At 38.7% G+C, this 16,231-nt stretch overlaps 1 pseudogene; it reads left to right on the top strand.

Moving 5' to 3' along the window:
* Nucleotides 1–15,260: 15,260 nt before the first annotated feature.
* On the top strand, nucleotides 15,261–15,822 carry LOC122725925 (annotated as a pseudogene).
* The last annotated feature ends 409 nt before the right edge of the window (nucleotides 15,823–16,231 follow it).

Genomic DNA, 16,231 nt, shown 5'->3' with positions numbered 1-16,231 from the left:
TGAACACCTCTATTATGTCTTCCACAGGCTAGCTTCCATAAGGTTATTTAGAGTTCTCTACTCACTACCTCTGGAACAAAGAAAGGAATGAGATGCTGGCCCCTGAAGTTGGAACAGCTAAGAAAGGATCAGAAAGTAGCAACAGGTACTTTCAACTTTCCAACATCTAAAAAAATCCATTTTTCAATTTTGTTACCATTCTAACAGCTTATAAATACATACAACATTTACCCCTGAGGTCAGGCATAGTCTGAGAGTTAATGACCAGCTGGGTGGAAGGCTCTTGGCTTTGCTTCAAAATCTGGCTCCCCAAGCCAGTCATTAGCTGCCAGGAAATGCCTTCCTTATTAGTCATTATTGCTAGCGGGTTTCCTAATGATAGAGTGTTAATACTGTATGAAATGCTATAATTGTAATGCTGGATTAAGAGATCACTGGATTGCTTTGCTATCCTAGTTTGAAATAGACTGTAAAGCAATATTCTCATCAAAGTAGAGGCTGGAAAAAAGGGAAAGCTTTACTTGCTATAACACATTTCAAAAACTTTTCAATATTTGTATAGCATCAGGTTACATGACCAAGAGTTTGAGGAAATGAGTCAAGTATTGGCTAGCATTTGAATAGAATCCAAGATTTTCACTAAGGATCAGCACATTTATTGAGCCCCTTTCTCACCCCTTTGCTTAATATTGTGCTTGGTGCTTTGGGATACAAAAGATACCAAAAAATTTTGTCTAGAGCTTAGTCTATTTGGAAAAGTAAAGAAACAATAACTAGATAGAATTGTGTAAATAATTATTAACGCGATGAAATGATAGGATCACAGATGCAGAGAGAGAAGGAAACTTCAAGGACATCATCTCCAGTGGTTCCAAGCTAAAAAAGAAGTAGGGGCCACTAAACCTTACACAATGTTCCCTACTATTAACTTAGAGAACTATACATTAACACTGTCTATGTTCTTTTGCATTTTTTTACATATTTTATTACATTTTTTTACATATTTCCCAATTATATTTTACTCTAGTTCAAGGATACTCTGGAATGCTGTGGGCCACATGTTTAAGACTTCTGATCTACTGCAACCTCCTTTACAATGGAGGAAACTGAGACCCAGAAGGGTTAAGTTAATTACAGAACTAGAAAATGGCAGAAACATAAATACAGATGCGTTGACTATAAATTTACCATTCTGTCATGTGAAGCCTAAAATTCTAGCTGTGATGTTTAAAATCTAATGTGTGGTCACCTGACCTGACCCCAATGTGGGGGAGAAACTGGTTAAGATTTACTAATAAATTCAGCAAGAGTTTAGGCTTTTAAGGATTTATTAAAGAGTAAGACAACACATGGGACCCTGTAACGCCAGAAAAGTCTATCTACTTTCTATCTACTTTCCTCTCTTTTTTTCTGTCCACCTTTTCTCTGTCTCCCACCAAGCCAAAGTCCCAAACGAAAAGAGGGACCTTCCTTTCCTAGCAGCCCACATGAAGTTCTGCCACCACATCAAAATCCCTGACAAAAAGAGGAAGAAACAGCAAGCCAGTCTCACCTTCCTACTTCCTGTCTGTCTCCCCAAAAGGGGAGGTCCTTCAAGTTGATTGGTTGAGAGTGGTCTCTTGCTGATGTTAGTAGTACACCACCTCTGAGAACAACACCCCACTCAGGGCCAGCCAGGTGTGGTTTCAGTTTTGATGGTCTTCAGGTGGGGCCCCTAGGCATCTGCCAAATCCCATTATTTTATCACACTCAGTAATAGCACACTGCCTTATCAAGTGCTCAATGAAATTCAATCAATGAAAATACATTTACTCCTATCACAGCTTCTTAGGGATTTTCTGGCCTTGGACCTCAGGACTAGGAGGAGATGTTTGAATATGTATGAAGATGTGTATTTTTGTGCATATGGATTGTGCAGACCTGCCATTTCATTGGATTGGGAAAACTCTAGTGAGGCAATTCTTCCAAATCAGCAACAGGTTGTAATTTATTCTTAGAGACTTATCTGGAGCAGTGAGAGGTTGTTACTAGTCCAGTGTCACACAAACAATATGTAACAGAAGAGGGATTTGAATTTGAATGAACCCGAGCATGTGTGTGTGTGTGTGTGTGTGTGTGTAGCACAATATAGTGGAAGTATCTCCAGACTTAAGACCTCAGTTCAAATCCCATCTCCAACACTAAATTACTATGTCATTAAAAGGCAAGTCATTTCATCCATTTACTCTTGATTCTTCATTTGTAAAATGGATATAACAGTACTGATAATCCTTTTGCATCTAAGTGGCATAGTGGATAAAGTGCTAGATGTGGAATTGAGAAGATCTGAATTTAAATCCAGCCTCAGAGACTTACTAGCTATGTGACCGTGGGTAGGTCAATTACCTTTTGTTTGCCTATTCTTCAACTGTAAAATGGGAAATAATACTATCCACCTCTCAGTGTTGTTGTGAGGATATGATAAAGCTATATTTGTAAATCAGTTTGCAAACCTTGAAGTTCTATATACATCATCATCACCACCATCATTATCACCACCACCACCACTATAATCCTCATCTACCTCCCAGGGTTTCTGTGAGGCACAAACAAGATATTTCCATAAAGGACATGGTTAACTTTAAAGTGCTGCATGAATGTCAGTAATTATGTTATATAGAAAGACCAAGTCTATAGTAGTGACTATTGACTCTCCATAGAGTACTTGATGGCAAAGGTTGCAATCATCTCCACATGGAACTTGCTCTGCCCAACAATAACTGCTATTAGCAAAGTGGAGCTTGTCAGCCAAGAGAGCCCAGAGCAGCACAAAATCGTAATGTATGCTGTATAGGGCAGAAATAGATCATTTTCCTAGAAACCCACTGGTTGGAGAGACAAAAAAAAAAAAAAAAGAAAAACACAACCATAAATACTCAAATATATCAAATATCAGTCCATCAATGAATCAAAAACATTTATTGAGCAGGCAGCTAGATGGCACAGTGGATAGAGTGTTGGGCTTGGGTCAGGAAGAGTTGAGTTCAAATTTGACATCAGACAGTTACTAGCTGTGTGACCCTGGACAAGTTAATTAGTCATATTTCCCTCAGTTTCCTCATCTGTAAAATGAACTGGAGAAGGAAATGGCAAACCACTCCAGTACCTTTGCGAAGAAAACCCAGATGGGATCATGAAAAGTCAGAGACAACTGAAATGACTCAATAACATTCATTGAACACCTATTATGTTCCAAGCCTAATGGGGTAGTCATAGGTGCTAGGGATATAGAAACAAAACAGAAACATTTCTTGCCCTCCAGGACCTTACATCGTAGTCTTAAAGTGCTACATGAGCTATTTTAATTGCATGAAATATCACGATTTCTTAAAAAGATAGGCTTGTGACAAAGTTGTCTTCATCTGTTTTTCGTGTGTGTGTGTGTGTGTGTGTGTGTGTGTGTGTGTGTGTGTGTGTGTGTGTGTGAGAGAGAGAAAATGGGTCTCCCGATCTCTCACAGGATAAAAGCATGGCAGCCACCAGAACATTGATGTGCTCCATTTATCCTGAGTCAGTGCACCCTTGTTAGGCATCATGGTGGGCTCCACATTCTTGGGAACTCATTGTAATAGTGCGCACCTTAGCTCAGGCATTGTAAGGACTTAGCGCACTGCAGCTCAGTACTCGCAAACTTAAGTGATCCACTCACCTTACCAGTCCAAGCAGCAGAAATGATGGATATGGCGCACCACCTCAGGTTCAGACAATTCTTAAGCTTCTTTAATTACAGACTTTCTCTTTGTTGCCAACTTTGGAGAAACATACATAATTTTTAAAATGGTACCTTTATTTAAAGCTTAAGGTTTTCTAGCATGGCAGATAAGAGCCAGAATCACGAAGACCTGGGTACAAGGCCTAGCTTTGAAACATATGGGCTGTGTAATCCAGAACATTTCACTTAATCTCTACATGCTTCAATCTGCCTGTTAGGACTTTAAATTAAAGAGAAGATGACATTCTGAATGGATAGAGGAAGTTCTTCCCTGGGAGCTCCTTACTTTGGTGAAATCACATGACCAGTCAAACAAATAAACAAACAAAAAAACACCTTAAATGTAAGACCACACCTCTTATGTATACATAGAATTCTTTTCTTACATTTTGAAGCAGTTCATAGTCCTAAAACATTTGCTTTTTTCACATAGAAGACCTAACTTGGTTAAAATCTTTTTAGTTAATTTTAAGTTAATTTAGTTAAAGTCATTTAGTTAATTTCTGAATGAGTACTATCGTGAGATACAGAAATAGACGGTATTTGTGGTAAGAACCATACCCTCTTCACCATTAATTTAGACTGTTTCTCCCCCAAAATATTTTAATGACATTGAGACATTTCTTGAGACTTGGTTGGCACAGGGGACAAAGGAATTGTCACTTTCTCATCGACTGAGCACCAAACAGTCATAAGGAGCTCTCAAAGTTTGACTGCTATATCACAATGAGTCATTCAGGCAAGGAAACTTAGCATAGCCCAATAAGCTCAAGGAATTCTCAATACCTATCCCTCTTCTGCTAAGGTTAAGTAGATCTCTTTTTTTGGTGAATGTTTAATCACCTACATTTGTCTCATTTCCTGTTCTAATATTGGACCTAAACTACCAGTGGATTGATGTGAGTCAGGTCCTGTTCAAAATGAAATGGATAGCTGAATACAAATAATACAAAATTTCATTTTAGTTCATATTCCCTATAACTTATTCCACCTAACTACATTGTTTAAGAGTAGTCAGTGATTTAATTTAAATTGAATAAGTTGGAGAACATCTAGAGGAAATCTACCAGAATAGCAAAGGTCTTTGAGTCTATGAAATATAAGGAGTGTTTAGTAAGAAATGACTGAACATAGGGGAGGTATGGATGATAATAGTATTCTAATATTTGAAGAGATGACATGTAGAAGGAGGAGCAGAATTGTACTTTTTGACCCCGGAGGCCAGAATTGAGAGCAATGGGTAGAATTTGCAGAGAAAATAGAGGGTGAAGGGATATTTAAAAACAAAAATTCTGAAGAGTTAGAACTCTAATTGGTTATGGGTTCCCATTCAATGGAGATCCTCAAAAGGAGAAAATGGATGACCACTTGAGAGATATGTTGAAGGATGGTACTTGGACAAGATGGTTGCAGAGGTTCTTTCTGACTCTGAAATTCTGAGTTTCAACTACTCTACTGGCAGTAGTCTACAGAAAGCATAGGTAAAAGAAACAAGATCTCTAAATAATCCAAACAGAATCTATACTTAAATAATTGTGATCTGGCTTTAAGCGTTTGCATGCACCACACTACTGTCTTAAACTATTTTACTTATTAGATTAAATAACTTTAAGGGGCAGCTAGGTGGCATAGTGGATAAAGAACTGGCCTTGGATTAAGGAGGACCTGAGTGTGTGACCATGGGCAAGTCATTTAACCCTCATTGCCCCGCAAAAATAAATAAATAAATAAATAAATAAATAACATTCAGCCCCTTTCCAGTCTCAACTTGATTGAATGAGCATTAATTAATATCTGCTATACACCAGGCATTATACTGGGTCCTAAGGATACAAAGGAAAAATAAATAAATAAACAACCCCCCCCCCGCCCCCTTCAGGATTCTTACATTCAACTGAGGGGGACACATGAACAAATAAGTAAGCATTTATCTACAAAACCATTTGGGGATGGTAGGGAAAGTGTTAAGAATTAGTAGGTCATATGGAAGGTGACAGCTCAGTTGAGTGCTGAATATAGCTATGAATTTTAAGAGATGGAGGTGAGGAGGGATAGCCCTCCTGTTATGGGGGAGACAGATTATTCAAAGGCATACAGAGGAGATAAAATGTTGTGTACAGAAAACATCACCTAGGTCAATTTGGTTTGACTATAGAGTGCAGGAGGGGGATTATAACTTATTGCTGGGCTCAAAAATGACAGCTTAGTGAAAGAAAGGCATTAGATGGTGTTAGAATTAGCAGACCCAAGTTGTAGCAAAAGCAGAATAACCCCTTGAAAAATGTTCTTATCTAGCATCTGAACATTAGTCATTGCTATCTTTATGCTTATATAAATAAAAAAAGAATGGATGGGATTCATAAGAGGCATGAAATTGGATTTTGTTTTCTTAGTTCAAGCTTAAAAATCAACTAAATAGTATTCTTTTATAATGTTGATATTAGTGGATAGGCCTAAAACCTGTCATATAAGTTTTTATTTTGTTTGGGATTCTTCAGGCTATTGATTTGACTTGAAACATATCTAAGTATCTAATAATGAGCTGTTATAACAAAGTTCCTCTGTTTCTCTCCAGATCATTTTGATGATGAACTTTTAAAAGTGAATTTCTGCAGCCAATTAAGGGTGTTTTCTCCTCTTGATTCAGGCTACAGTGTCCTAATAATACCTTGAGGGGAAGTGCTTCACAGCATGCCCTGACTAGTGTGATTGCTTTTAATAAACTTCTTAAAACAGTAATGCAGCCAACACTCAATTATCTGTAGTAATGGAAGACAGGAACAGCCTGGGCAGTTGAGCTCCAAAGACAATCCTTCAGTCTTAATACATCTTACAGTTTTAACTTCCTCTGCCACCTTTTGTCAGAGCTGCTTAGAAAGCAAACTATGGGCTCCATTGAATCTCATATTTCCCCATGTGGACAAAATATCTGAAAGATATGCTTTTTAAGAGGGGTCAAAAGATCAGCAACAGGAGGACCAAGGATTAACTATTGGTTTTAGATAGTCTACAAGTAGAACTATTAGCTCCAACTAATTGAGATTTGACAATTTCCATTTGAGCTAGGAAATTGACCTCAAATATGGTCTCGAAATAGCCATAAGGTAGCTTATTTTGGACCAAGATCTGTTGGATTTGAAATCTTTGTGCCTATTCAAATAGGCAGTCTAGATCAACTCACCTTGATTTGAAATATACTTTTAACAATGATGATCGATTTTTTTTTCTTTTCTATTTTGGGAAGAAAGAACAAAAATGCAAATTTTAGTGAGAGAACATATCCTTAATCCTTTCTGTTCCCAATGCCACTATCCTAATATGGGCCATTATTACTTTGTTGGGTCAATGGCTCATATATTTAGAGTTAGACAGGACCTTAGCATCATTGAGTCCATCCCCATCATTTAGCAGAAGAAGAAATTGAGGCTTATATAGGGTTAAATGATTTGTCATAAAGCTAGATACAAGACTTGAACTCAGGTCTTCCTTCCTTCAAGCCCAATGATCTGTACCCCGCCCTAAGGATCTCATTAGTATGAGGATTCTCTCAAAAAAAATTTTTTTTACGCTGGCTCAGTCTCATCCATATTTTTCAAAAGATATTTAGTCAATATTCTGGAGCTCTCTGCCTAATCCTTTTAATATTTTGCAGATTCCATTTTCCCTCAAATTCTCCATATGTGACTGGTTCACGTCTTTTTATTAGCCATGTGTCCTTGATGTCTTTTACACCATTTCTAATCTGCAAGTCACCATCATTGATCTTACTTTCTAAATCTTTTGGGTGTTTTTTTTTTATATTTTAGTTTTTTCTAATTACATGTAAAGACAAAATTTAACATTCATTTAAAAGTTTAGAGCTCCAAATTTTCTCCCTCTCTGTCTTATCTCCTCCCTCTCTAATAGCAAACAATTTTATATAGGTTATATATGTGTGATCACATCACTGGTCTTACTTAGTCCCAACAAATATATATTTGTTGGCCTTTTGGCTATAATAGCTATCTTCATGTATTTGAAGGGTAGAAGTTCTTCATATTGTAAGATCAATTCATTGCTGAAATTCCCACCTTGGAAGCACTCTAATCTCCATCTGATTGGATGGCTTTTCCTAAAAGTTTCATTTAAAGATGGTATCCTGGTCAGCCATCTTTTCATTTGTCACCAGGTTGCAAGCCAGATTTCTCCTTTATTCCCTACATCACCTGTCTTTTAGTTTCCTTTTGTGTGCCCTCTCCTCTAGTTAGGAGGGAACAGTTGGTGCCTAATTATAATCTCGTAGAAGGCAGTGACTCTCTTTTTGCTTATATTTGTATTCTCAGCATTTAGCATGGGATCTGGAAAATAGTAAGCACTTAATAAATGCTAGTTGCCTGACTAAAGAGGGATTAGACCTATTCTGCTTGGCCACAGAGAGCAGAAACAAACAGGAGCAATGGATGGAAATTGTAAAAAGGAAAATTTAGGTTTGATGTCAAGGGGAAAAAACCATCACCACCAACTTCCTAACAATTTGAGCTATCTTAGAGCTTAGAGTAGACTAGCCACCCTCAGGAAGTGGACCATTGAGTGCAAGTCTTCAAGCAAAGACCAAATTACCATTAGATAGGTATGTGATAGCGAGGATTCCTTTCAGGGATAGGTTGGAATTGCTGGCTGAGGACCCTTATAACTCTCAAATGATGTGATACTCCATGAGCTTCAATCATAGAGTCTTTAAGAATCTTAGCATTAAAAAAGAGGCATTTAGGGGCAACTAGGTGGTGCAATGGATAGAGCACTGGCCCTGGAGTCAGGAGTACCTGAGTTCAAATCCAGCCTCAGACACTAACACTTAATAGCTGTGTGACCCTGGGCAAGTCACTTAACCCCAATTGCCTCACTTAAAAAAAAAAAAAAAGAGGCATTTAGGAGCATGGAGAAGAAGTTTAATATGAACAAAAGAGCTACACATTTTTTTTTCCAAATGTAATCTAGCCCAATCTTCTCCTATTCAGTCCTGAGTTGTAGAATCACAGATATCAAGTTAGAAGGGACTGCAGAAGTCATACCAGTCCAACCCTCTCATTTCAGAGAGATGAGGAAACTGAAGCCCTAGGAATTTAAGTGACTTATCTAAGGTCACATAGACATTAAGCAACATAGGTGGGATTTGATCTCCATCTTCTGACTCCAGAGTTAGCACTTTTTTTTTTCCCCAATCCCAGCAAATTGAGTAATTCAAAAATGAAATGTGCTGACTCAGGAGAGAGTGACTTCAACATCACTAGAAGTCTTAAGAAGATTTTGGGGACCAATTATCAGTGATCCTCAGATAGACATCAGACGGCACTAAGTGATAGTCTAACTCTTGGATTTCATGGCTTGTCCAAGGTTACACATCTAGTAAGTGGCAGAGACAGAACTGAGATCTAGCTAGGTCTCTGGAATCTAATTCCAGACCTATTTCCACTAGCAAGCTAAGTAAACAAACAAAAATACTGGGGGAACAGTGATTTTTAAAAGAGCTGATCATAAACTGAAACATGAATCTTCACTCAATTCTTCCAAATTTGCCCTTAAAAAAGGAAATTCTGTCTTCTAACTGTACCTGAATAATTAGGTTAATTTGAATACTCAGATAGAATTCCTTTCTGATAGGTCATGTGAAACTATATTTCCCCTATTTATTTATTTATTTATTTATTTTTGGGTGAAGCAACTGGGGTTAAGTGACTTGCCCAGGGTCACACAGCTAGTAAGTGTCAAAGGTCTGAGACTGGATTTGAACTCAGGTTCTCCTGAATCCAGGGCTGGTGCTCTATCTACTGTGCCACCTAGCTGCCCCCTCCCCTATAATACCATGCATTTTGTAAAGAAAAAAAAAAACAGAACCATATAGAAATGTCAACAAGGTTCCAAAATCCTAGAACTTTAGTCCCTATTAGCTGGGTTGGGGGAGGGAGTGGAGAAAGCAGAGAGACAAAGATACGAATGAGATGCAGAACTCTACATTAGAAAGTGCTATCAGCACTAGAATGAAAATTCCTTCACCCTTGGCTCACCTTTCTTTTTCTTTCCATGTTTAAAAGCCCAGTTCACACCCTTATCTATAAACTGCTTGTAAAATGCTAATCTTGTTAGACAATATTCGTGTTTTGCACATGGAAGAAAACACTCATTTCAATGAGCTAACACTGCCTCATTGGGAATTAAGCAGTCAAAAAAAAAAAAAAAGTAACCCCTTGGGGACCCTGATGCTGTTACAAATAACACCCCCTCCAAAAAAAATATTTTCTTGACTGAGGTTGCTGCCAACTTTCCTTCAACCCCATGGCTATCACAACTTGACCAGGGAAACCTCAACTAGTTCTTCCTGCTGCCTTTTTATTCTGCTTGGCCACTCATTAAGACCAAAGATCCTCAGTTGTTTGGGCCTAGTCTCTCCACCTCTCCCCCTTCCCTTTCAACATTTTTTTTTCTCTCCTGAACTCCCATACTTACAAATTCGTTTGTAAGATGAAGGGATATTTAAACGAGTGTTCTCAGCCCTGAGAAGTGAGCATATGCCCTATTAGGTTGCAACCATTCTTTGAACACACTTATGATTCCCCATTCACAAAGATACCCTATACTTCTGTCAGAATGGAGTACTTTGAGAATGCAATGAACATGCATTGGGAAACAGCAAAAATGAGTGATGACTTTCTTTTCTGAATAAAAGAAGCTGGAATGTCATAGCAATGCTTGGGTTTCACTGGGGTATTAACTACAGGCAGCACATGGCATGTTTATAATTTTCACTTGAGCCGTTCTATTAGGAAAAGAGTATAGCTCAGCAAGCCTTCCCTAGTGGAGTTCACAATCATTATAATTTTCACTGTGTCATTCCTTACAGATGGTTATAGTTTCTAATCCATTAGAGGCTACCAGTTTAAGAAATAGTCAGATTCTATTTTCCCTTTCTTCTCACCACCTTCAAGTATAACATCCTCTGGGCAGATTTAAATTGATAAACTAGTTGTATGAACGATTTGATTCTCCTTGCTTATTCAAAGGAATTTGTTATTCAGTAATTTTGGTTCTGTTTGACTCTTCATGACCCCATTTGGGATTTTCTTAGCAAAGATACTGGAGTGGTTTGCCATTTTCTTCTCTGATTCCTTTTATAGGAAACTGAGGGAAACAGGGTTAAGTGACTTACCCAGGGTCACACACATGTAAGTGGCTGAGGTCATATTTCAACATAGGAAGAAGAGGCTTCCTGACACCAGGCCCAGCCCTCTATCCACTATGTCACCTAGATGCCCCTTATTAATATTTAATGGTAATATACAAATCCAAAATAAAGGCAGTGTGGCAGCTAGGTGGTGCAGTAGATAGAACACCAGACCTGGAGTTCATCTTCCTGAGTTCAAATCTGGGCTCAGACAATTACTAGCTATGTGACCCTGAATGAGCCACTTAACTCTGTTTACCTCAGTTTCCTCATCTGTAAAATGAGTTGGAGAGGTAAATGGAAAATTTCTCCTTTATCTTTGCCAAGAAAACCCAACTGGGGTCATGAGGAATCAGACATGACTAAAAGGACTGAACAATAACATTATTAGTTGTAGAGGAGATGTGGACGCATTTCTTTCCAAAAACTTGCCACACTGGGAGTTCGATACCTAATAAAATTATAGGGTCACAAACATACAAAAAAATTAAATTAGAATCAATTTCTAAGCAGAGGAAAAACAAAGAGAAATGATAAATACAGGAGATTTCCTACTCATTAAATAATGTTAATTGGTAGACCTTCCCAGTTTTGATTGTTTTACTTTTTAATTAAATACCAAAGAAATGTTACTTAATAAATCTTTGTTCAAACAAGCTACCAAATTAGGACACAGGAGCAGCAGGAACATGTGTGTTTGTGTGTGTGTGTGTGTGTGTGTGTTTTGCAGGAGGAGAGGGGATGTAGTTATGGCAATGCAACTTAATATTCCATTTTTTCTCTAAGCTATAATATTGTAATAGAGAACTTATCTTCCCAAGCCCCCTCCTGCCCACCACATCCCCCCCAACAGAAGTACTCCATATGCACCCTAGGGGCCCTTCATCTGCAGAGGCCCCTGGGTGGTAGCTCCACCTATGACAGCACTGAAATGAATTACTAGAAGGCAGAACAAGATTGAATGCTTCACCATAGCTCTGAGCTGAAGTCTTTTCATAAAAGGCCTGAAATCAATTACCTCTTAGACCATTTAACTAGCAATGTGAGACCTGCAGAAAATGTGTCTGGCAAACAAGCCTTTTAACTGGGGGGATGGGGTGGAGTCTCTGATCTCACTCAACATTTGTAAGCCTTAAAAAAAAAAATCACCCTTCATTTAAAAAAAAATAGAAAATTAGAAATCAATGGAACATAAGCAAAGGAAACTTAGGATGTCTGAACATAATCTGTAATCAATCCAGAAAAGGCAGAGGTGAAATTACATTTTAAAACTCATGACTGGTTTATGCTAAGCCTGGGTCACCAAAGGTACAGATGACAGTGAGCAGAGCTTGAGACAGCTGTTGCAAAATTACCGTGTGGGTTTCTTTTCTTTCGTTCTCTGTCCCTCTGCCTTATCTTTCCTCTTCCACTACTCTCCTTTATCTTTCTCAGCCTTTCAATGCAATTCAACAAATGTTCAATTCTGACATGAGCACAAGGCCCTGTGGAGGTACTGGTATACAGGAGAGAACATTAAGAAGTAGGAGATATATCCCCTCCCCTCAAAGACATTTTTCTATGACCCAACAATCTACTTCTCATGTCCACCAGCGGCAAAGACAATGGTTGGCTCTTGGGAGCATGTTGATCTATTTGGTGCTATTGTTTGGTCGTTTCAGTTGTGTCTGACTCTTTGTTAATTTACTTTAGATTTTCTTGGCAAAGATATTGGAGTGGTTTGCCATTTTCTTCTTTAGTTCATTTTACAGATGGGGAAATTGAGGCAAATGGGGTCAAGTGACTTGCCCTTGGTCACACATCTAGTAAATGTCTAAGGCTGAATTTGAACTCATAAAGATGAGTCTTCTTAACTCCAGACCCAGCACTTTATCCACCATGCCACCAAGCTGTGTGCTGACTTAAGACTATTGCTAACACCTGACTTTCAAAAGAAATGTTAAACTTCAATACTCATGTGTTTATTTTCTCTATTCTGTCTTTTTTATTTGGAGAATAATGTGCAAAAGCAGAAGCCAATCCCTTTTCTGTATTTTGGACATGAATCCATGCTCCATTCAGATACCAACATAGTTTTTCCTAAATAGTGGATTTGACCATGTCACCACTGCTCAATAAACTCCAGTGGTTTCCTGGGGGAAATAAAAAGTCCTTTGTTTGGCATTTAAAGCTATTCACAACTTGACCTCTTCCTACCTTTCCAAACTTCTTGCTTTCTGTTTAACTCTGGGCACTGTAAAATCTAATCATACTATGGCCTTTCTGTGGCTGCTGGCACACAGAATTTCATTTCCCATTTCCATGTTTTTGGGCTATTTGTTCTCTAGGTCTACACCTACCTCCCATACTGGAACCCTTAGAAACTCTTATTTCCTCTATGTCTTAGCACAAATTGCAAATGAAGTGATGAGATGTCTATACATTTGACCCCAATAATCTACTACTAGACATTTGCCCAAAGGAAGTTCATTGTTAAGTAGGAAGTGTAAGGATTGGAACAACGCCACCTGCTGGAGACTTACTGTAGAAAAGTTCCGCCATGAAGCGAAGGTCTTTGGCAAGACCAGGAAGTCTTTTCTTTGGCATCAGGAAGTGAAGTTGGCTAGTGGGAGGAAGAAGGGAGAGCTGGGCGCTCTGACTCATTCTCTTTCCTGGGGACGCTGGTGGAGAAGGGAGCTAGAAATGCGCTCTCCCTTTAATAGATAGGAATCTAGGCCTTTTTCTTTTCTCTTTACCAAATTCTTATTCTCCTTAATAAATGCTTAAAAGTCTAACTCTTGCTAAAGCTTATAATTTATTGGCGACCACTCATTAGATTTTAGGCAGTCTAGCTAGAATTTTAGCCCTTAACAGAAGTCCCCATATATATAAAAATATTTATAGTAGCACTTTTTTTTTGTGATAGCAAAGAACCAAAAACAAAGTAGATGCTCATTGATAAAGGAATAAGTAAACTAACTATATTATGTGAATAACACTAAGAAGTAAATGATAAATACGATAAATACAGCAAAGCATTAAAACATAAAGAAATAATGAGGGATGGAGTAAGCAAGACCAAGAATATGCACAATAACTACAACAATGTAAATGGAAACATCAACCCTAAAACAATCAAAGTGAATGTGGCAAAAAATTACAAAGGATAAGCACACCCCAAAGAAGAAATATGAGAAGACATCCCCTACACACACACACACACACACACACACACACACACACACACACAACCACAAAACTCAGAGATGAGGGGTCCAAAGGTGGGGAACATTGACTATATTTCCAGACATGTTGATGTTTTGATCAGTTTTGCTGGGTTTCTTTTCTTCCTTTCTTTATTCTTCCTTCTTTCATTATTTTCCTTTAAATATATATATATATATATATATATAATATATTTGTTTTGTGGAATGATTGTATGGGATGTTATAGGGAAAGAGAAACTGGTGAGAATTGTGGTGCTGTAAAAACAAAAAATAGACTCAACTTTTTGAGACATAGAATACTATGTAGCTGTCACCTTCTCTAGGAAGCCTTTCCAGTTCCACCATCAACATCATCACTACCTCAGGCACTACTAGCATTTCTTTTTTCTTTTCTTTTCTCTTTTTTTTTTCTTTGCAGGGCAATGAGGGTTAAGTGACTTGCCCAGAGTCACATGGTTATGTGGTAAAAATTATTTGTGGTAAAGATTAATATTGCAGTTTTTAGCTGACTCATTTGGGAGGGGCCACACCTGGCTCACCCTGAGGTTACTATGCTACTGAGGTCAGAAGGAGAACTCTCCATAGGTGGTTTTTGAAAGACCTCCCCTTTTGGGGAAGGAAAGATTAACAAAACTAAGGTCTGGTGAAGTTAAGTGACTTAACCAAAGTCATGTAGCTAAAAAGCATCAGTAGCAGGATGTGAATGTGCACCTTTTTGACTATAGAGCTAGTTAGTTATTTCATCTTACTATTGCTGTATTTAAAAAGTTATTTCAAGCATTCCTGATGAAAAGGCCAGGATTGGGTAGAAAATTTGAAAATAGAAAGGCAGGTATTAAGATAAACTTAGAAAGAGACACATATTTGTTTAATTGAAAGGGAATATGAGGGGATGAAGTCTTTACATGGAAGTTAAGAAACAAGTGTCTTATCAGAACTCTAATAACTTCAAGGGTTATAGAGTAAGGTTAAAATGATTTTGAGTCTGAGGGTGGTTTTGATCTAATTTAATGGTTTTAGAAGAATTTGAAAACGGGATGGACAGCTTTTTTTTTTTTTCAGTTGGTTCTGAATCCTGGGAGCCTGACCGCCCCGCTAGGGCAAGATGCCTGTCGCCAGGAGCTGGGTGTGTCACAAGACACGTGATGCTGCAAGGCCCTTTGAGAAGTCGCGGTTATAGCAGGAGCTGAAGCTGATCAGCGAGTACAGGCTCTGCAACAAGCGCGAGGTATGGCGGGTCAAGTTCACGCTGGCCAAGACCTGCAAGGCCACGCGGGAGCTGGGGGTGCTGGATGAGAAGGACCCGTGGCGCCTGTTAGAAGGCAATGCCCTGCATCGGAGGCTGGTGCGACTGGGCATCTTGGACGAAGGCAAGATGAAGCTGGATTACATCCTGGGCCGGAAGATCAAGGTCTTCCTGGAGCGGCGCCTGCAGACGCAGGTCTTCAAGCTGGGCCTGGATACTCCATCCACATCGCGCTGGTGTTGATCCGCCAGAAGCACATCAGGGTCCGAAAGCAGGTGGTGAACATCCCCTCCTGCATAGTGACACCGGACTCCCAGAAGCACATTGACTTCTCCCTGCGCCCACAGGCAGGGTCAAGAGGAAGAATGCCAGGAAGGGTCAGGGAGGAGCCGGCACTGGCGATGCTGAGGAGGAAGATTAAATGCCAGCTCCCCACCTCTGCTCCCCAGTTTGCTGCATTGGAATAAAGCTCTTTGACTTCTGAAAAGAAAAGAAAAAGAAAAAAGAAAGAAAATGGGATGGACAGAGGATTGAATTGGGGAGAAAAAGAGAAAGAAGTGGACGGAAATAACTTGTACATATAAGTCCATAAGATGAAAGGTAGTCATGGAAAGGAGAATAGTGAAAATGAGTCTCACTTTTGTCTGAACCAAATAAAGGAAACTTGAGAAAAATTAAACTGTCTTTTTATAATTCTTTTTTATGTCTTTCTTTTTAACTCTATCTCTGTCTCTTTCTCTGTGTCTCTCACACACATTTAGATATAGAAATAAATTAGACCCAAAAGTAAAATAAGCTGGGGAGGAACAAGGGAGATGAAGATGAGATTT

This window comes from Dromiciops gliroides, chromosome 4, assembly GCF_019393635.1.
Source record: "Dromiciops gliroides isolate mDroGli1 chromosome 4, mDroGli1.pri, whole genome shotgun sequence".
NCBI lineage: Eukaryota > Metazoa > Chordata > Mammalia > Microbiotheria > Microbiotheriidae > Dromiciops > Dromiciops gliroides.
This window is presented reverse-complemented; position numbering and strand designations above follow the sequence as displayed.